The sequence below is a fragment of the Crocuta crocuta genome, unplaced genomic scaffold (genome assembly GCF_008692635.1).
Source record: "Crocuta crocuta isolate KB4526 unplaced genomic scaffold, BGI_CrCroc_1.0 scaffold141, whole genome shotgun sequence".
Classification (NCBI taxonomy): domain Eukaryota; kingdom Metazoa; phylum Chordata; class Mammalia; order Carnivora; family Hyaenidae; genus Crocuta; species Crocuta crocuta.
In genome coordinates, this window is record NW_027527951.1 from 7707327 (window position 1) to 7730495 (window position 23169).

The 23169-nt window shown below is 37.5% G+C and overlaps 1 long non-coding RNA gene and 1 pseudogene across 1 annotated transcript in view; both read right to left on the bottom strand.

Moving 5' to 3' along the window:
• Nucleotides 1–23169, bottom strand: part of LOC144221989 (uncharacterized) — a 76684-nt gene that overhangs the window by 38967 nt on the left and 14548 nt on the right. The gene's annotated exons all lie outside the window — the stretch shown is intronic.
• Nucleotides 16902–17492, bottom strand: LOC144221987 (rRNA-processing protein FCF1 homolog pseudogene; annotated as a pseudogene).

The window sequence follows — 23169 nt, forward strand, 5'->3', positions numbered from 1 at the left end:
TCTCTCTATCTGCCTCTCCTCACGCTGTCTCTCTCTCTCTCTCCTAGAAATAAATAAAACTATTTTTTTAAAAAGTCTTTCCAAATAAACAGAAATTGAACGAATTTGTCACCACTAAACCAGCCCTAACAAGAAATCCTGAGGGGGACTCTTTGAGGGAAGTGTTGCAAGGAATGCAAGATACCAGAGACACCACCACAAGCATAAATCCCACAAAAGACACAAAGACTCTAAACCCACATATTTCAATAATAACACTGAATGTAAATGGGCTGAATGCTCCAATCAAAAGACATAAGGTAGAAGAATGGATAAAAAACCAAAATCCATCTATTTACTGCCTACAAGAAATGCATTTTACACTGGAAGATACCTTCAGATTAAAAGTAAGGGGATGGAGAAATATATATCATGCTATGGGAAGTCAAAAGAAAGCTGGAGTAGCTATACTTATATCAGACAACCTGGACTTTAAATTAAAGACAATAACAAGGAATGACGAAGGGCATTATATAATAATTACAAGGTTTTTCCATCAGGAAGAACTAACAATTATAAATGTCTACGCACTGAATATGGGAGCACTTAAATATTTAAAACAATTAATCACAAACAGAAACAAGCGTATAGATAAGAATGTGCTAAGAGTAGGGGACTTTAATACTCCACTTACAGCAATGGATAGGTCAACCAGACAGAAAATCACTAAAGAAACAATAGATTTGAATGACACAATGGACCAGCTAGATTGACAGATATATTCAGAACTCTACATCCAGAGGCCAGGGAATTCACTTTCTTCCCAAGTGCCCATGGCACATTCTCCAAGATAGATCACATACTGGGACATAAAGCAGCCCTCAATAAATATAAAAGTATTGAGATCATACCATGCACACTTTCAGATCATAATGCTTTGAAATTTGAAATCAATCACAGGAAGAAGTCTGGAAAACCTCTGAAATCATGGAGGTTAAAGAACACCCTACTAAAGAATGAATGGGCCAATCAGGCAACTAGAAAAGAAATTTAAAAATATATGGAAACAAATGAAAATGAAAACACTTAGCATTATACCCTCTATTTCTATTCATGTTGTTACAAAAGGCAAGATTTTATTCTTTTTTTATGGCTGAGTAATATTCTATTGTGTATACATACCACATCTTTATCCATTCATATATCCATGGATACTTGGGTTGCTTCCATAATTTGGCTATTATAAATAATGCAACAAACATAGTGCATATATCTTTTTGAATTTCTTTTTTCATATTATTTGGGTAAATATAGAGTAGTGGAATTATTGAATCATATGATAACTCTAGTTTTAACTTTTAGAGGAAACTCCATGCTGTTTTCCACAGTGATTACACCGGTTTGCATTCACACCAACAGTGCATGAGGATTATTTTTCTCCACATCCTTGCCAACACTTGTTTCTTGCGTTTTTTTATTTTAGACGTTCTGATAGATATGAGGTGATATCTCATTGTGGTTTTGACTTGCATTTCCCTGCTGATGAGTGATACTGACCATTTTTTCATGTGTTTCTTGGCCATCTGGAAGTCTTTGGAGAAATATCTGTTTGTGACTTTTCATTTTAAATTGGATTATTGGTTTTGCTGTTTTTAGTGTTATGTTATACAAGTTCTTTATACATTTTGGATGCTAATCCCTCATTAGATATATCATTTGTAAATATCTTCTCACATTTAGTAGGTTGTCTCTGTTTTGTTGATTCTTGCTTTTGCTGTGCAGAAGCTTTTTATTTTGATGTAGTGCCAATAGTTTATTTTTGTTTTTGTTTCCCTTGCCTTCCCTTACCTAGAAAAATGTTGCTGTGGACAATGTCAGAGAATTACTGCCTGTGTTCTTTTCAAGGATTTTTGTGATTTCACGTCTCAAATTTAGGTCTTTACTCCATTTTGAGTTTGTTATTTTGTATGGTATGGGAAAATATTCTAGTTTCATTCTTTTGCAAGTAGCTGTCCAGTTTTCTTAGTACCATTTATAGAAGACACTTCTTTTTTTCCATTGTATGTTCTTGCTTCCGTTGTCAAAGATTAATTGACCACATGGTCATGAGTTTATTTCTGGGGTCTATAATCTGTTCTATAAATCTGTGTTTCTGTTTTTGTGCCAGTACCATATTGTTTTGATAACTACAGCTTTGTAGTATATCTTGATATCTAGAATTGTAATACCTCCAGTTTGGTACTTCTCTTTCAAGATTGTTCTGGTTATTCAGGGTCTTTTGTGGTTCCATAAATATTGTAGGATTATTTGTTCTAGTTCTGTGAAAAATGCTGTTGGTATTTTGATAGTGATTGCATTCAATATGTAGATTGCTTTGGGTAGTACAGACATTTTAACAGTATATGTCTTGCAATCCATAAACATGAAATATCTTTGCATTGTTTGCATCATCTCCAATTCTTTTCATCAGTGTTTCATAGTATAGGTCTTTCACCTCCTAGGTGAAGTTTATTCCTTAGTGCTTTATTATTTTCGGTAAAATTGTAAGTGGGATTATGTTCTTAATATCTTTTTTGCTACTTCATTATTAATAATGAGAAAAGCAACAGTTTTCTGTGCATTGATTTTGCACCCTGTGACCTTACTAAATCCACTTATCAGTTGTAGTAGTTTTTTGGTAGAGTCTTTATGGTTTTATATATATATATAATGTCATGTCATCTGCAAATGGTGGGAGTTTTACTTCTCTGTTACTTTTTTGTATGCCTTTTATTTCTTTTTCTTGCCTTATTGCTGTGGCTAGGACTGCCAGGACTATGTTGAATAAAATTTCCTTATTCCTGACCTTAGGGGAAAGCCATCTGTTTTTTCCCATTGAGATGATGTTAGCTGTGGGTTTTTCAGATAAGGCTTATATTATATTGAGGTGCATGCCTTCTAAATCTACATTGTTGAGGGCTTTTATCATGAAAGAATGTTATACTGTGCCAAATGCTTTTTTCAGCATTTATTGAAATGATCATTTGGTTTTTATCTTTTTTCTTAGTGGTGTGATGTATCATGTTGATTAATTTGCAAATATTGAACAACCCTTCAATCCCAGGAATAATCCCACTTAATAGTGGTGAATGATTTTTTTTAATGTATTGTTGGTTGGATTTGGTTTCCTAGTATTTTGTTGAGGTTTTTTGCACCTATGTTCATCAGAAATATTGGCCTGTAGTTCTTTACTTTTGTAGTGTCTTTATTTGGTGTTGGTATCAGTGGCCTCATTGAATAAATTTGGAGACTTTTCTTTCTCTTCTCTCTTTTTGGTATAGTTTGAAAAGAATTGATACTAATTTTTCCTTAAAACTTTGGCAGAATTCACCTATGATGTCATCTATTCCTTAACTTTTGTTCTAGAGAGGTTTTTTTTTTTTAATTTTTATTATTGGTTAAATTTCATTGCTCATAATCAGTCGGCTCGAATGTTCTATTTCTTCTTGATTCAGTTATGGGAGGTGATGTGTTCTAAGTATTTGCCCATTTTTCTAGTTTGCCTAATTTGTTGGCATGTAATTCTTCATAATATTGTCATATTATATGTATTTCTATGGTGTTGGTTGTTTTCTCTCTCTCTCTCTCTGTCTCTCTCTCTCTCTCTCATTCTCTCATTATCATTAAGTCCAATGAATCTGACTAAAAGTTTATCAATTTTTTTTTATCTTCTCTTAGAGCCAGCTTCTGGTTTCATTGATCTCTTCTAATGTTTTTATAAGTTTCTATTTCTTTTATTTCTACTCCAATCTTTATTATATCCTTCCTTCTGCTGGTTTGGGGTTCTGTTTGTTCTTTTTCTAGCTCCTATAGGTATAATTATTTGAGATTTTTCTTGCTGCTCTAAACTTGCTATAAACTTCTCATTGATCATAATCAGTCGGCTCAAATGTTCTATTTTTTCATTTGTTTTTTTTTTTTTTTTTACAAATAGTTTATTGTCAAACTGGTTTCCATAAAACACCCAGTGCTCATCCCCACAAGGGCCNGTTACATCTGTTTTGAGCAGTTAATTAGCTGTCATTTCTTCTTGGAGTTTCTTTGTAGGATAGCTCTTTTGTTTTGTCATTTTAGTTACCCCTCTGGCTCTTGTTAGTTTTAAAGACCTGTTATGCTCTCTGCACCTATGAGCGCTGCTGTATCCAAGAAGACTCTTTTACTGTCCAGCCCCTATCCTTTCAGAGAGTGTTTTTTGAATGGTATCTCTTGGTCTCTCTTGTTGGGACCTTGGTTATTTTATTTTCCTACTAGGAGTGATATTTGGGACTCTCCACCTTGTGTACTCTGGCTTGTTTCTTGAGGTAGCCCTGGAGAAGAAAACAGACAGACAAACACACAGGGAGCAGGAGCACACAAATGCACAGAGTAATTCAACTGACATGCAAACCGAGAGGGAAAACAAAAATCTTAAGAGAAAAGACGGAAGAGGGAGGGCAAATAATAGAGAGTATAAAATACATAAAAGGGTCTAAAAGGATACAAGAAAAGGAAAAAAGAAGAAAACCGATGGACAAAGAACGGTTTAAAGCATATAACCGGATTTCCCAGCTACAGTTAAATAGCCGTGTGTACGTAGTGCTGGTTGAAGAGCATAGAGAAAGAGAGCAAAGCCAGGGCGGGGATGAGGCTAAATTGGAAATAGAATGAACATGCAGAATGGATAAGAAGCTTTTTCAAAGAGCTAAAGGGTAGAATATGGCTGGATAGGTGAGAGAAGGACGCTGGTATTATCCAGAGAGACTATATTGTCTAATTATTTCTGAGAGAAAGAGATGAAAATGTTGGTAGGTGTAGAATTTACATCTACAGAATGGACTAGTTGTGATTGTTTAAGCATGCTGGTGACCGGAGTTAATCAGGTCAGTTTTGGGGGGGAAAAAGAAAGAAAAGAGAAAAAAAAAAAGGGAGGAGGGCAGCTCTCAAGCAGGTATGGTTGTGGTGTGTCCAATGCGTCAGGCGGGAGCTCTGCCTTGGCGGTTGTGGGGAGGAGAGTGGCTGTGCTCCAGTCCCTTCTTGAACCAAGCGCTGCACCTCGCTTTTTTGGGCGTGTAAACTCCCCGTACTGGGGGTGCAGCCAAAGTTGGTTGCACTCTTCAACTCAGGCCAGTCCCAGTCTCCAAATCCCAGTCTGAGCTCCCCGCTGAAATTGCCTTAGACACAACTTCCCAGGCTATCCCCTCTGGGCGATTCCAGGCCCCCTGCCGAGCTCTGGGGGTGGAGTCAGAATCGCTGCTTCCTTCTCTGGGTCAGGCTGGCGCGCATGGGCGGGGGCTTGCCCGCAGGGTGTTCTGAGCCCGAGCCCGCTGGAGTGAGGAAAANGCTTTCATGGTAGATGTTGAAATATTTACAATTACTATATCTGCTTGTTGAGTTATTCCCTTTATATTTACATAGTGGCCTTTTTTGTCTCTAGTTACAATCTTTTTTTTTAAAGTCTGTTTTGTCCAATGTAAGTATTACTACTCTGGCTTTCTTCCACCATTTGCATGATAAATGGTTTTTCATCACCTTCATTACCATCCACTTTCAATCTGGAGGTAACTTTAGGTCTTAAATGAGTCTTTTTTTGTAGGCAACACAGAGAGGGATTTTGCTCTTTAATCCATTCTGTCACCGTATGTCTTTTTATTGTAAAATTTAGTTCACTTACATTCAAACTGATTATTGATAGTTATGTACTTACTGCCATTTTGTTACTTGTTTTATGTTTGTTTTTATNTGAGCATGGGCGGGGGCTTGCCTGCTCGGTGCGCGGAGCCCGCTGGAGTGAGGATAACCAGGTGCCTCTGTGTCTCGTCACCTGATCTCCCAGTTTTTAGCTGTTTGCCTTCCCTCTAGAGTTCCAGCCTGCCAAGAGCCTATACGCCCAGTGTCTGTGCGCGGCTCTTCCAGGGGCCCAAGCCCGCCGGGAGTCCAATGGCGGCAGGCGCGCCGCTACTCTAGAAGTGCAGCCAGCCCGGAGCAAGCACAAAGAAGCAGTCTGTGCCCTCAGCCCCTCCGGGACCAGTTGGTGCGAGGGGTCCTGGCGTGCAGGTATTTGGTGCGCAGGGTGTTTCTATGCTCCGAGCAGAAGTTTTTCCCCCTAGCGGAGGTTTTTCTGTTTTGGACTCTCTCTTTTTCCCCTCTCACTCCCTGCAGAGGGGGATCGCCTCCGACCCTGGAGTCTCCGATCCCGGCCCGATTTTATCTTCCCCAGTTCGCACTCACGTTAGAAGGCTTTCTCAGTGTGTTCTGCATCCTTTTTCTCCCAATCTCTCAGGTTTTGTAAGGTTTCCAGTGGCTTCAGATCTTTTCCGTGTGAGGTATGGGCGCGAGTGCAAGTACGGAGCTCCTTACTTCTCTGCCATCTTGCCCCTCCCACCCACCTTTTTCATTTGTTTTTAATTTGAGAGAGAGAGAGCAGGGCAGAGGGAGACAGAGAATAAGAGAGAAAGAGTGTCTGTCCCAAGCCGGCTTCATGCTCAGTACAGAGCCCAATGCAGGGCTTGATCTCACAACCATGAGATTATGACCTGAGCCAAACTCAAGAATCAAGTGCTCAACCAACTCAGCCACCCAGGCACCCCTATAAACTTTCTTCATTTTCATTCCTATCCATGTGTTTATTAATTTCCTTTTTGATTTCTTGGTTAACCTTCATTGATTAGTAGCATGTTATTTAACCTTGATTGTATTTATGTTCTTTCCAGAATTTCTTTTTTGTGATTGATTTCTAGTTTCATAGCATTGTAGTTAGAAAAGATATAATATGTCTTCGGTCTTTTTAAATTCGTTAAGACTTGTTTTCTGGCCTAATACATTATTTATTCTGGAGACTGTTCCATTCCACTTGAAAAGAATGTGCATTCTGCTATTTTAGGATGGAAAGTTCTGATATCTCAGTCAGATATATCTGGTCAAATGTGTGATTCAAAACCATTGTTTCCTTGTTGATTTTCTGTTTGGAGGATCTATCCATTGGCATAAATGGTGTGTTAAATTCCCCTAGTATTATTGTATTACTCTTGATTAGCTTTTGTCTGCTTGTTATTAGCTGCTTATGTATTTGGGTGCTTTCATGGTAGATGTTGAAATATTTACAATTACTATATCTGCTTGTTGAGTTATTCCCTTTATATTTACATAGTGGCCTTTTTTGTCTCTAGTTACAATCTTTTTTTTTAAAGTCTGTTTTGTCCAATGTAAGTATTACTACTCTGGCTTTCTTCCACCATTTGCATGATAAATGGTTTTTCATCACCTTCATTACCATCCACTTTCAATCTGGAGGTAACTTTAGGTCTTAAATGAGTCTTTTTTTGTAGGCAACACAGAGAGGGATTTTGCTCTTTAATCCATTCTGTCACCGTATGTCTTTTTATTGTAAAATTTAGTTCACTTACATTCAAACTGATTATTGATAGTTATGTACTTACTGCCATTTTGTTACTTGTTTTATGTTTGTTTTTATAGTTCTCTGTTCCTTTCTTACTCTATTCTCTCACAGTTTGCTGGCTTAGTGTTATACTTGAATTTCTTACTCTATTTTTTTATTTGTGGTTATAATTAGATTTTTGTATAACANCCCTCAGCCCCTCCGGGACCAGTTGGTGCGAGGGGTCCTGGCGTGCAGGTATTTGGTGCGCAGGGTGTTTCTATGCTCCGAGCAGAAGTTTTTCCCCCTAGCGGAGGTTTTTCTGTTTTGGACTCTCTCTTTTTCCCCTCTCACTCCCTGCAGAGGGGGATCGCCTCCGACCCTGGAGTCTCCGATCCCGGNGTTTTGTAGTTATACTTAATTTTACTCCTTTTTGTTATCTATTTTTCTTGCTTCTACTTGTGTTTTTTTTTTGTTTGTTTTGTTTTTTTTTTTCCCACTCAAACAGTCCCCTTTAACATTTCTTGTAGGGCCTGTTTAGTGGTGATGAATTCCTTTAACGTTTTTTGTTTTTGTTTTTGCTTTCCCCTGGCAAACTCTTTATGTTTCCTTTTATTCTGAACAATAGCCTTGCTGGATAGAGTATTCTTGTTTGCAGATTATTCACATTCAACATTTTTAATATACCATGAGACTCCCATTGGACCTGCAAAGTTTCTGCTGAAAAATCAGCTGATATTCTTATGGGGTTTTTCTTGTATGGAACTGTTAACTTTCTCCTGATGCTTTAAAATTCTCTCTTTTCATTACTTTTTGCCATTTAATTGCTACATGTCTTGGTGTGGACCTCCTTGGGTTAATTTTATTGGGGTTCTCTATGCCTCCTAGATCTGGATATCTGTTTCTTTCCCCAGAGGGAGGGAGGTTTTCAGCTATTATTTCTTCAAAAACTTGTTCTGCCCCTTTCCTCTCTATTCTTCTGGAATTCCTCTAATGTGAAAGTTATTCACTGAATTCTATTAGTCTATTTTCATTTTTTATTATTTTTTTCTCTGTGTTGTTCCACTTGATTGCTTTCCATTGATCTGTTCTCCAGGTCACTGATCTGTTGTTCTGCTCTGTAGTCGGCTATTTATTCCATCTATTATATTTTTAATTTCCATTACTGTTTTCTTTGATAGGTTCTTTCTTATCTTTTCTGTTTCTTTTTTTTTTCTTTTCTGTTTCTTTATTGACTGTCTCACTGAGACCTCTACTATCTTTATGTATCCAGTATCTTTATGTCCATTATGTTAAGTTCTCTATCTTAAAAACCAATACTTTAAGACATATTACTTATCTCCATCTCATTTAGCTCTCTAGCTGTGATTTTATCCTGTTCTTTCATTTGAGACATATTTTCCTGTATCCTCATTTTTTCTAACTCTCTGTGTCTGTTTCTTTGTATTAGGAAGGTCATCTATGGAGTGCCTGGGTGGCTTAGTCGGTTAAGCGTCCGACTTTCGCTTAGGTCATGATCTCACGGTTCGTGGGTTCGAGCCCCACGTCGGGCTCTGTGCTGACTGCCAGCTCAGAGCCTGGAGCCTGTTTCGGAGTCTGTGTCTCCCTCTCTCTCTGACCCTCCCCTGCTCACGCTGTCTCTCTCTCTCTCTCTCCTAGAAATAATAAATAAAAAAAATTAAAAAAAAAAAAGGAAGGTCATCTATGTCTCCTGCTCTTGAAAGTAGAAGCTTTATGAAGAGGTCCTGTAGTGCCCTGCCTTGCCATGTCCCCTGTTCACCAGAACCTGGTGCTTCTGTGTGTTGCTTGCATCCTACTGTTATGACTGAGCCATGCTGGCCTTCAGTCCAGTTTTCTCTAATGGTTCTCTTAGCCTGTTGTGGGCAGTGTTTGGTTCCTGTATTGTTAGTGGGTTAGTCAGAGGTACTTTGAGGTTGAATTGAGTCAGGCCAGGCATTTGCCAGAGATGTAGTACCACCAAAATGCCAGATGCCTTCTCTGTGTTTTCCCCTGACAAGCTTTTATTGGTGGGTGAGGCCTTTAGTCAACCCAGTTGTCTGACCCTAGCCCACTCCTGGAGCTGCAGTGGAACTGGTGTGTAAATAACCTGTGAGCTATTAACAGTAGGGATAGCAGGTATTGCTGGGTGTGCTGACCAGATAAAGTGAATCTGGATGGGGCCCCTTGCATCTACTACTAAAATCCATGCAAAGGAATAATATTCAGCCATTTAAAATAATATCTATATATATGTATCATATGTGAAATATATATGCAATGTTTTCATGAGGTGTTGGTAAACAAAAAAATGGTGATTCCACTTTAACTAAAACATATATCTAATAAGTATATATGTACACTTATGTATTCATTATATATATTCATGTATTATAAATATATATACATAAATGTAAATACATATGTATGTATAAATATATATTTTTTGTTTCATAGCTTATTGTCAAGTTGGTTTCCATATAACACCCAGTGCTCATTCCAACAGGTGCCCTCCTCCATGCCCATCATCCCGCTTTCCCTCTCCCCCACCCACATCAGCCCTCAGTTTGTTCTCAGTTATAAATATATTTTTAAAAGGCCAGAAAGAATACAGAATATATACCTAGATGAATAGTGTTATCTCTGGCAATTCCTCATAAATGTAAGCCAACATCTACCTTCAGACACATTATTCGCACTTCCTGGTATATACTACAGAGAGATGAGTGCAAAAATATTTGCCAAGAATATTCATAGCAGCTTAATCATAATAGTGAAAAACTGGAAACAAAAAATTAGAATCATCTTTAGAAGAAAGAATAAATGGGGGCACCTGGGTGGCTCAGTCAGTTAAACGTCTGACTTTGGCTCAGGTGATGATTTCACGATTAGTGGGTTCAAGCCCCACGTTGGGCTCTGTGTTGACAGCCAGCTCAGAGCCTGGAGCCTGTTTCAGAGTCTGTGTCTCCCTCTCTCTCTGACCCTCCCCTGCTCACGCTGTCTCTCTCTCAGAAATAAATAAAACATAAAAAAAAATTTAAAAAGAAGAAAGAATAAATGAACCGTGATATATTCCTACAATAGAATGTCACTCAGCAATATAAAAGAAAAAGTTATGAAAACATGCAAAAACATGGATGAGTCTCAAATACTATGTTGAAAAAAGAAGCCAGATGTGAAATAACTAAGCCAGATGTGAAATAACTTAGTATATATGATTCCATTTATATTCTTTTGTTCTCCAAGAACAGGAAAGATAAATCAGTGATAATAAAGATGAGAATACCACTTACCTGTGGGTTGATAGTGAATTGGTGAGAGTAAAGAAACACAGGGAATTTTCTGGGGTGATATATTTTACATCTTAAGCTGAAGAGTTTCATGTGTGTGTTTATTCCTTCAGTTGTATATTTAAGCTTTTTCACTTCATAATTTTATGATTATATGTAATATTTGTTGTACATATTACATATATAAATGTTTTGTATATGTAATATAAATAATGTCTAAAAGTATAATATAAATAAAGCCTAAAAGTACTGTTAATATGGGGAAAAAAGTGTGGGTTGGGGATCAGACCTGGTTTCTTCTCTAGCTCCAGGGTTAATTAACTGTTCTGTAAATTCCAGCCTTTATCTCTTTAAAGGTACAAATTCCAAGAGTAGATGTGAGGTTTAAAAGAGATAATGCATGATAAGCTCTTAGCACAGTACTGGGTAGGTAAGAGCTCAAAAAATTGTCAGTTAAGTTATTTAAAAATGTAAAGCCCTGAGTTTAGACTCTCAAAGGTAGATAGATCATTGAGGCTTCTTATACCCACCCTACTCACCACTACTTGTCATGCTAGGGAAGCAGCATAATTATCTGCAAGGTTGACTTCATCAATGGCATTAGGAAATTAAATGTTATTTCACAAGATTTGTATTAGCCAGAAGATGAATAAGTTTTCTGCTTAACCTGCAGAACCTGGAGGAGGCTAGCTTCAGTCACACATTTCAGTGGCCACAGAGTCTAGATATTACCATACACTGTGCCTCAATGATGTGCATTTTGTGTTTTGGAGCAGGCCAGGCTGGTCTACCAAATACCATAGCTAAGGTTTCTTAGGGCTCATGACATATTTCTCTGTGCAGACAGATGTACAAAGAAAAGAGAAGGGAACACTCATTTTAAACCTAAGCTATCGTTCAGCTAACTACTTTTCAATCATTTCCCCCCCTCTTGCTATGAATCCTAAGCGTCACAGACAATTAAATCTTTCACCATGTTGGAAGGCCACAAAATCATTTAGGTAGAAAAGTCTTGACAATTGTAACTAGATTACCAGACTTTTTGCTTCCCAACCATTCAGTAAAGCTCTCTTACTAGTTTCCTGCAAATCATAACTACCTAAGTGTGCCATCATTATTAGAAGAATCTCTGTAGAATCATCCCAGAACTATTTAAGTTCTTTTCATAAAAATGCATGCTTTTACTAAGAAATCCTTCAATAAGTGGATGGATAAACAAACCACACATCCATACAGTGGAATATTATTCAGTGATTTTAAAAAAAGGAAATGAGTTTTCAAACCAATAAAAGACATAAAAGGGGGCACCTGGGTGGTTCAGTCAGTTAAGTGACCGACATCAGCTCAGTTCATGATCTCAGTTCGTGAGTTTGAGCCCCACATCGGACTCTATGCTGACAGCTCAGACCCTGCAGTCTGCTTCAGGTTCTGTGTCTCTCTTTCTGCCCCCTTGCTCATGTGCACGCGTGCGTACTCTCTCCCTCTCTCAAAAATAAACATTAAAAAATTTGAAGGGGCGCCTGGGTGGCTTAGTCGGTTGAGCGACCAACTTTCGCTTAGGTCATGATCTCGCGGTTCGTGGGTTCGAGCCCCGCATCGGGCTCTGTGCTGACTGCCAGCTCAGAGCCTGGAGCGTATTTCAGAGTCTGTATCTCCCTCTCTCTCTGACCCTCCCCTGCTCACGCTGTCTCTCTCTCTCTCTCCTAGAAGTAAAAAAAAAAAATAAAAAAAAACATTAAAAAAAATTTTAAACACATAGAAGAAACTTAAATGCATGTTATTAAGTTAAAGAAGTCAGTCTGAAAAGGCTGCATGCAGTATGATTCCAACTATATGATAGTCTGGAGAAGAAAAAAACTCATGGAGACAGTAAAAAATGTCAGCTTTTTTAATTTGCTATGGTTAAGACTGTATGTAGTGGTTTAATCTCTCTTTTTCTCTCTGTCTCTTCTCCTTGCCTGGTTAATTTTGTTTCTTAAATTCCGTGTGTGAATGAGATCGTATGGTATTTGGCTTTTTCTGACTGACTTATTTCACTTAGCATTATACTCTCCTTATATATGTATAAATATACATGGAGACAGTAAAAAAATGTCAGCAGTTGCAAGAAGGTTGAGGCAGTGTGGAAGTGAAGGACAAATAGGTGGGTGGAACACAGGGCAGTTTTAGAGTAATGAGGCTGTTCTGCATGATGCTGTGATGGCAGATACATGATGCTATGCATTTCTCAGCCCATAGAATTATACATCCCAAAGAATGAACCCTGATATAAACTATGGACTTTAGTTCATAATAGTGTACCAATATTGGTTCACAAATTGTAACAAGTAAACTGGACACTTTAAGATCTTGATAATAGGAGAGACTGGGACAGAGGCGAGGATATGGGAACTTTGTATTTTTTGTTCAGTTTTTCTGTAAACCTAAAACTGTTCCAGAAATTAAAGACTTTTTTTTTTTTTAACAAACTGCATTTCAGACCATGAATAAAGATACAAAAGTAAAAGGGAAAATTACTTGCTGGAGTAATGTAGTTTCTCCCTTGATATTTCTAGTAATATACATTGACTTTATTTACTTTTCTTTTTTTTTTCTGAAATTATGTTCTAGATTTCCAATATGTGAGTGAAATATGATAATGACAGATTATGGCAGTGACCTCAGGTATAGTAACTGTATATATGTTTTCCTTTTAAACTTTAAATTTAAAAAATTATAATTAACATATAGTTTCAGATATATAATCTAGTGATTCAACAATTCTGTATATTACTCAGTGCTCATCATGATAAGTGTACTTTTAATCCTCATTACCTATTTTACCTATATCCCTCACCCACCTCCACTCTAGTAACATTTAGTTTGTTCTCTATAGTTAGGACTTTATGTAGTGGTTTAATCTCTTTCTCTCTGTCTCTTCTCCTTGCCTGGTTAATTTTGTTTCTTAAATTCTGTGTGTGAATGAGATCGTATGGTATTTGTCTTTTTCTGACTGACTTATTTCACTTAGCATTATACTCTCCTTATATATATATAAATATATATATATTTATATGAGTGTGTGTGTATGTGTGTGTGTATACATATACACACACATATATAATATATCAAACATATTAACTCATATTTATATGTTTGGTAGATTTGCCTGTGAAGTCATATGATCCCAGACTTTTGTTTGTTGGGAGCTTTTCAATTTCTGATTTAACTTCATTGCTGTTAATTGGTCTGTTCAAATTTTCTATTTCTTCCTGTTTCAGTTTTGGTAGGTTATATATTTCTAGGAATTTATTCATTTCTTCTAGGTTGTTCAGTTTATTCGCATATAATGTTTCATAATACTCTCTTACAGTTGTTTGCATTTCTATGCTGTTGGTTGTTTTATCTCCTCTTTCATTTGTGATTTGTTTATTTGGGCCCCTTTCTTTTCTCTCTCTCTCTCTCTCTCTCTCTCTCTCTCTGATGAGTCTGGCTAGAGGTTTACCAATTTTCTTAATCTTTTCAAAGAACCATTTCTTGGTTTTATTGATCTACTCTATTGTTTGTTTTTGTTTTTGTTTTTTAGTTTGTATATCTTTTATTTCTGCTCTGATCTTTATTATTCCCTCCCTTCTGCTGATTTGGGGTTTTGTTCTTCTCTTTCTAGCTACTTTAAGCATAAACTTAGGTTGTACGTTCGGATTTTTTTTCTTGCTTCTTGAGGTAGACCAGTATTGCTATTAATTTCCCTCTTGGAACTGCTTTTGCTGAAGTCCAAAGATTTTGGACTGTTTGTGTTTTCATTTTCATTTCTCTCCATGTAATTTTTAATTTCCTCATTGACCTATTCATTTTTTAGTATCTTGTTATTTAACCTTTATGTATTTGTGGTCTCTCCAGATTTTTCTTGTGGAAGGTTTCTAGTTTTTTAGCACTGTGGTCAGATGCATGGTATGACTTTGATCTTTTTGAATTTGTTGAGACTTATTTTGTCAATAATATGAGATCTATTCTGGAGAATGTTCCATGTGTACCTGAAAAGAAAAGAATGTGTATTCTGCTATTTGAGGGTGGAGTGTTCTGAATATATGTTAGATCCATCAGGTCCAATGTGTGATTCAAAGCCCCTGTGTCCTACTTGATTTTCTATTTGGATTATCTGTCCATTGATGTAAGTGGGGTGTTAAAGTCCCCTAATTCTATTGTATTATTATTGAGTACTTCCTGTATGTTTGTTATTAGCTGCTTTAGGTACTTGGGTTTTCCTATGTTGGGTGCATAAATATTTATAGTTATTACATCTTCTTGTTGGATTGTTCTCTATGATTATATAGTGGCATACTTTGTCTCTAGTTACAGACTTTGCTTAAAAGTCTATTTTGTCTGTTATCAATATTGCTATACCAGCTTTCTTTGACACCATTTGCATAACAAATATTTCTCCAACCCTTCACTATCAACGTTCAGGTGTCTTTAGGCCTGAAATGTGTCTCTTATAAATGGCATATAGGTGGATTTGTGTTTTTATCTACTCTGTCACTTTATGTGCTTTGATTGGAACATTTAGACCATTTCCATTCAAAGTAATTATTGATAGATATGTATTTATTGCCATTTTGTTGCTTGTTTGTGGTTGTTTTTGTAGTTTTTCTCTGATCCTTTCTTTTTTTTCCTCTCATTATTATTATTATTTTTTTTTTTTTGGCTTTCTTTAGTGGTATTCTTGGGTACTACCTTTTTATTCTTTGCATATCTATTACTGGTTTTTTATTTGTGGCTACCATTAGATTTGTATATAACATCTTCTGTATATAGCAGTCTCTAATAAGTTGATGGTTGCTTAAGTTTGAACCCATTATTGTACCTCTCCCCACCCCAAGTTTTAGGTATATAGTGTCATATATACTTAGATATCCTTTTATTTTTCTGAATCTCTTGACTGATTTTTACATATATACTTATTTCACTACTTTTGTGTTTCTTGCTTTTTATCCTCTCACTTATGGTTTGTCCTTTCCACCCAAAGACTTCCCTTTAGGGGCGCCTGGGTGGCTTAGTCGGTTAAGCGTCCGACTTTCGCTTAGGTCATGATCTCGCAGTTCATGGGTTCGAGCCCCGCGTCGGGCTCTGTGCTGACTGCCAGCTCAGAGCCTGGAGCCTGTTTCGGAGTCTGTGTCTCTCTCTCTCTCTCTGACCCTCCCCTGCTCACGCTGTCTCTCTCTCCCCTAGAAATAAATAAAAACATTAAAAAAAAAAAAGAATTCCCTTTAATATTTCTTGTAGGGATGGTTTAGTGGTCATGAACTCCTGTAGTTTTTGTTTATCTGAGAAAGCCTTTATCTCTCCTATTCTGAATGATAGCCTTCCTGGATAGAGTGTTCTTGGCTCCAGAGTTTTTTTTTCATTCAACACTTTGAATATATCATGCTGTTGTTCCCTTCTGGCATACAGTTTCTGCTGAAAAGTCCAGTGATAGCCTTATGGGGTTTCCCTTGTATGTAACGATCTTCTTTTCTCTTGCTGCTTTTAAAATTTCATCTTTATCCCTTCTTTTTGCCATTTTAATTATTATGTGTCTTATTGTAGATATCCTTGGGTTGATTTTGGGAGAATCTCTGTGTCCCCCTGGATTTAGATATCTTTTTCATCCTCAGATTAGGGAAGTTTTCAGGTATTATTTCTTCAAATAAAATCTCTGCCCCCTTTTCTCTGTCTTCTTCTGGGATCCCTGCAATGCAAATGTTATTACACTTGATGGAGTCACTGACCAATTTGGATAACTTATTTAACTTATTTTCTCTCATTTGCTCATTTTGATTACTTTCCATTACTCTATGTTACTCTATGTTACAGGTTCATTAAGTCCTTCCTCTGCTTCCTCTAGCCTACCATTTATTCTACCAAGTGTATTTTTAACTTCATTCATCTCTGATTGATTCTTGTTTTTGTTCTCTATCTCTTTTTGAAGGTCTCACTGATGTCCTCCACTCTTTTCTCAAGTCAGTGAGTATTTTTATGATCATTAGTTTATTTTTTATATGTGCAGTCATTTGATTTATAAAAAGATACAACAAAATTCAAAATGATACAAAATATCAATTTCAAAACAACATCAAACAATGAGTGTATTTAACCATACTCAGCTCATAACAGAGTAAATGGGTAAGGAGAATAATTCATGCTACAGCGTATTGCTCTATGAACTGGCAACAGAAAAAGTTGGTAAAGGAAGGCACAGGACCTCTATCTTTAGAGTGTTAGAATTAGAATCGAGGGGCTCCATCTGGCATCCGCTCAACGCTGTACCTATGGTTAGAAATGTACATGATGGGAACTCCAGGGATCTTCCGGATCCTTCGTTTAAGGTCCCCGTCAACTGTGGCCACAATGTAACACTTGTGCTGAGTTATTCTCTGTACTAAGCAGTCATCTGCATAGGTCCCTTTGTGTGTGCATGGTAATTGTTCAAATCTTGGGTCCTTGGCAATCCTTAGAGCCACTCGATACTTTTGCCCCAATTTCTCAGTTTCAGCCATTACACAGTCAGTTATACAAGGGATACACTTGGCAATCAGACAGTCCATCATTGATTGTACTAAATCGAGTTTGGCTTTAATGGAAAAGTTGATAAAGTTGGTATCAACCAGGATGTGGTAAGGCAGGCTCAGCTGTGTGTTGTATTGGAAGAATAAGCAGGAAGGATGTTGGGGGACTTCTTTTTCCTTGAGTGCACTGGGATCTTTCTTTTCTTTCTTTTTAGGTTTCAATCTATCCCTCTCTTTAAGCCTCTGATCTCAGAGACTAAGCATTCGCTTCATGGTTGCATACTTTCTTGCTTTCTTTTGCTTCCTCATGTTCACACTGCATTCTAGTTTCTTCTTTATGATCATTACTTTAAATTCTCTTTCAGGATATTATTTATATCCATTTTGCTTAAGTCTCTTGCTGTGATTTTGTCCTGTTCTTTCATTTGGGACATATTCTTCTATCTCCTCATTTTGTCTAACTGTCTGTTTCCATGTATTGGGAAAGTCATCTACATTGCCCTGCTCTTGAAAAGCAGTGACTTTATGAAGAAGAGGTTCTATAGTGACCTGCAACACAGTATTCCCTGTTCCCCTAGGACCTTGCACTTCAGAGAATGACTTTTATGTGTGTTGCATGTTCTCTGTTTTGTTCTGGACACTTAACCCTTCAGTCCAGTTGTCTGCAGTGGCTCTCTTGGCTGTTGTGAGCAGTGTTTGATCCATACCTGGGTAGGGTGCATTTTAACAAGGTGCACACCTGCTTCCTTGCTAAATGAGACCTAGAGCCCCTGCTTTGGGACTGGGTTGGCTAAGTAGATCTGCAAAGACTGGGGCGGTGTGCCCCAGTCTTGTGTAGTGCCTACCATTTCTGTCAGAGCAGCTGCTGTGGCAGCTGCTGGCACTGCCAGGACTGAGGCCCCTGCAAAAGGCAGGGGTTGAAATGCTGGGGAGATTTGCAGTGGTCTTGTCTGGACCTGCACTGGAAGCATCAGGACTGAAGCAAGCATAACTGGGAAGGGTGGATCCACTGAAGTGATGGGGTAGGGCTTAGTGTAAGCAAGCTCTATAGGGAGCGTGGGCATGAGCTGGTTTCTGCAGGTGGCCATGTGCTTATGCCTGCCGTCTCCTTTATTCCTGGAGGAGTCTCTCTGAGATCCTGTATCTCTAGGACATGCTCTGTGATGAGTAAATCACTCTCCTTCCAGTCTTTCCCATCATTTTTCAAACTGCTGGTTCTATGCTGTATCTGCTGAAGCTGTTTGGTGTGCTGTCTCTTTAAGGGTGAGAACTCAACTTCTTAACACTCTCAGGGCTCTCCCAGTGCTGAGCCTGCTGCCTTTTAGAATTCCAGGCTTTAAATTCTGGTGGTTCTAAGAACTCAGAAATTAGCCAGTCTAGCTTTCAAAGCCAAATGTTATGGCTTTGTATGGGGTTTGTTTTTCCCTTGCGGCCTCCCCCATGTAATAGTCCATTTTTTCACCCTCTCAGCACCCCTACCTTCCTCCCCTCCATAGGTGGCCACCGTCTTGTTAGGTCTCAAATTGCCTCTTTGCCTTTACTACCATTTTCGATGTGGCTTCTCTTCTACTTTTGATTGTGGAGTTCCTTCTGCCAGTTTCCAAGTAATTTTCTGGGTTATTAATGTTACCTGAGTGTTATCTGTTGTATATGTAGGACAAAGCAAGCTTAGGGTCCTCCTACCCTGCCACATTCCCAGCCTTCTGTATGTATACTATTATTTAATTAAAATAAGATGACCACTAGGGAGGTTTGCAAAGCAAGCATTTACCAATATTGGTTATAATGTTACTGGACAGGCAGGAAGAAAATAGACATTGAAACCCACTTCAGTAGATACAGATTTTTGAGTGTGCCCATCCTATGTGCCAGACATGTGAGGTGAGAAACCATCAAGATATCTCTAGTTCCAGCCACTGCCTGTCTTTACTTCAGGAGACACTGTTAGTGAAAAATGCTTACCTGAGTCCAGTTGATCACATCTGTGAGTGATACTAACAATAAATGATCTTTGTTGTGTGCCGCTAATTTGAGCATAGTTTGCTTGCAGAAATAGGCAACTGAACCAGGTAGTAGTCACTACCATTACTCATACTCAATTTTGCTTTTATATTCCTCCCAATACACAGACCTTTAATATTTACTTGGGTTATTTAGTAAATTTAAATTTTTATCATTTTACCTATAACAGAAATAGCTTTAGAAACAAAGGTTTTCCCTTTNGTATTCCATGGTATAGATAAACCACATCTTCTTGATCCATTCGTCCATTGATGGACACTTAGGCTCTTTCCATGTTTTAGCTATTATTGAGAGTGCTGCTATGAACATTGGGGTACATGTGCTCCTATGCCTCAGCATTTCTGTATCCCTTGGGTAAATTCCTAGCAGTCAGTTGAATATATTTTGATCTTTTGAAAAATCTGCTTCTAGGAACACTCCAACCAACACTATGATCTTTTTAAAGTCAACTATACAAAAGTCTTAAGAAAAAAAAAACACTCCTTGAAAATAAAACTTTTTAGGGGTGCCTGGGTGACTCAGTCGGTTGAGTGTCCATCTTTGGCTCAAGTCATGATCTCACTGTTTGTGGGTTCGAGCCCCACATCGAGCTCTGTGCTGGCAGCTCAGAGCCTGGAGCCTGCTCCAGATTCTGTGTCCCCCTCTCTCTCTGACCCTCCCCTGCTCACGTTGTCTCTCTCTCTCTCTCTCAAAAATAAATAAAACATTAAAAAAAGAAAATAAAACTTTTTATTTCCAAGGCTTGTGTGACATCTTTATAAAAGAATAAAAGAAATATACCACTAGGAGAAAATTAAGGCATAGTATGACAATATTATAATAATTTTAAGTACAAAACTTTGTATTTTATTATTTAATGTTATTCACTTAAATGTTAATCCATTTCTTTTGTTTAAATAGCATTAAAAATAGAACTTGCCTTCTACATGGTCTATGATCTTTTAGGACTATGTTGTNTCTTTTGAAAAATCTGCTTCTAGGAACACTCCAACCAACACTATGATCTTTTTAAAGTCAACTATACAAAAGTCTTAAGAAAAAAAAAACACTCCTTGAAAATAAAACTTTTTAGGGGTGCCTGGGTGACTCAGTCGGTTGAGTGTCCATCTTTGGCTCAAGTCATGATCTCACTGTTTGTGGGTTCGAGCCCCACATCGAGCTCTGTGCTGGCAGCTCAGAGCCTGGAGCCTGCTCCAGATTCTGTGTCCCCCTCTCTCTCTGACCCTCCCCTGCTCACGTTGTCTCTCTCTCTCTCTCTCAAAAATAAATAAAACATTAAAAAAAGAAAATAAAACTTTTTATTTCCAAGGCTTGTGTGACATCTTTATAAAAGAATAAAAGAAATATACCACTAGGAGAAAATTAAGGCATAGTATGACAATATTATAATAATTTTAAGTACAAAACTTTGTATTTTATTATTTAATGTTATTCACTTAAATGTTAATCCATTTCTTTTGTTTAAATAGCATTAAAAATAGAACTTGCCTTCTACATGGTCTATGATCTTTTAGGACTATGTTGTCACTCTATTCAGACATGAAACAATTAACTTCTTAAAACTGAAAATAGCTTCCAAATGTTACTATTCTTTTCTAATTCTCATGGACACTTAAAAGAGTGCTAATGAAGTTCTACTTAAATTTTTCATATTTTTTAATCAATTGATAGAGCCACATAATTTTGAAGAGAGAACTTTAACAATATTAAGTCATAAGTATTTTTTGTGAATTCTACATTATAAAATAGTGGAACATAAATTCTGTGAACTACAGAGGTTTTATAACAATCATATCTGTAAATACATCCATCAAATTTCAATTCATTGCCAATATGGGGATTCCTAGTGATCTGTGCTAGAGATCATTGCACGTCCTCTAATCTTGCATCTCCCAACGACATAAAAGAATTTTAAAAATAGTGTGTCAGTCAGTTATTGCCACAATAATGCTGCTCACCAGCTACCCTAAAATTTTGTGACACATTACAATAAGCATCTGTTTCTCAGCAATGTATCTGAAAGTCAGCTTGGGTGGCTCTGTTTCGTGTGTCCTTTGTGGGGCCATGTGTTGCATTCTGTTCTCATGAAAATGGCAGAATAAGAAGCCCTAAAGGGCAAATATATTTCAAGCTTCTACTCATTAATATCTAACATCCCATTGGCCAGAGCAAGTCACATGGCTCAGAGTTGAGGTGCAGAAGGATGAGGCCATGACAACCTTGTAGATGTCTAATTCTACTACAAGGGGGTTAAACACTGGAACCAAAAAGTCATTTGCCATAAATAGTTGATAAGGGCAGATATGCTTCTTTATACCCTGAATCTTATAGCTGGCTCAACAGGATACACTTGTAGGCCCAAACCCTAAAGCCCAGGCAGGTCAGTTTCCCAGCTTTTGCTCTACTTCTACAACTTCTTGTTCAGGTCTCATTCCAGGTCAAAAGTCAAATTTCTTCCTTGTCCAGACTAATTCTAGTAGAGTGATTGTCAGGCCACTATCCTTAGATATTCTAAGGAGTGACCTAATATGAACTTTTCCCAGGACAACATAATGAAATATATAGATTTATAAAAGGCATCATTTTGGAATGACAAAAGCAGCAGTAACTGCCAACATTTATTGACAGCTTAATATATGAGTGGCATTGTGCTGAGTACTTTACAGAATAATTTCATGAGATGGGAGGTCTCCATAAGGAGTAACCCTAAAAAATGAACTATCCATCTCATGAGTGGGGGCGTTGAGGAGCCAAATTTATACACTTTGGTAAATTCTAACCGAATATAGTCTTTGCTACTTAGCATCTATTTCTTTATTATTCTGGTAAAAGCAGAATTGATGAATTTATCAAGACAAGATGCTTTGCCCTTCTCAGCCTGATTATTTATATTCTAGGACTTTATATTTTTAGGAGAGAGACAAAGAGAAGGAAAAGTTATGAGCTGAGTTTTGAAATTATATATTAGTCCCTGTTGTGGGATGCCCAAAGCATCCCTCGCTTCCTGTCCTTTTCAGCCCGGTTCCTTAGCTACTGTTTTATTTAGTGAACTATGCCAGATCCTTCCAAAAGTTAACTTTTTGCTTCAGTTTTCAAGAACCAGTTTTTCTTACTTTTCACCAAAAGCCTTAACTGGCACATAGGTCTCCCACTTGAGTGAGCTAAGACCACACAAATGTCACCACTCATTAAATAGCTAAGTTCCTGGAGCATGGGAAGGCACTTTTCATCTATATATATTTCATGCCTAAAACAAATTCCTGAAACATAACATACTATAGACAATGTGTATCCCCCCACTTCCCAATTCATATGTTGAAATCTCATCCCCCATGTGCTGGTATTTGGAGGCAGGGTCTTGAGAGGTACTTAGATCATGTGGGTGGAGCCCATATGAATGGAATTAGTACCCTTATAAAAGAGACCCAAGAGAGCTCTCTGGCCTCTTCCATCATGTGAAGAGACAGAGACTAGACAGCTGTCTACAAACTAGGAAACAGATTCTCCCCAGACACTAGATCTGCCAGTGCCTTGATCTTGGATTTCCCAGCCTCTAGAAGTATGAAAAGTAAGTTCTGTTTTTTATAAGCTACCCAGTCTATGGTAATTTATTATAGCAGCCTACAAGTACTAAGACAATACATAATTTATTTTTTTCCAGATTTTCATGCAGAGCTTCTGCCTCCTCTTATTTAAAGATGACACCTATCTCTCCCTCCATCCTACCCCCATGTTTCAACATTCCTAATTTCTGCAGATTTTAACCTGAGAAGATCAGGAACTCAGACTGTTTCTCAGCAAATATTCAATAATCAAAATTATTTTATGTGAGTATATGTTAAATATAGTGCCTCTTATTAATAATATGCATAGCAACTACTTACAAAGAGTTATTTCAAAACAAAAATATGTGTCAAATTTCCCTTAGCCTGGGATGGAAATCTACATAAAATAATAAATGTAG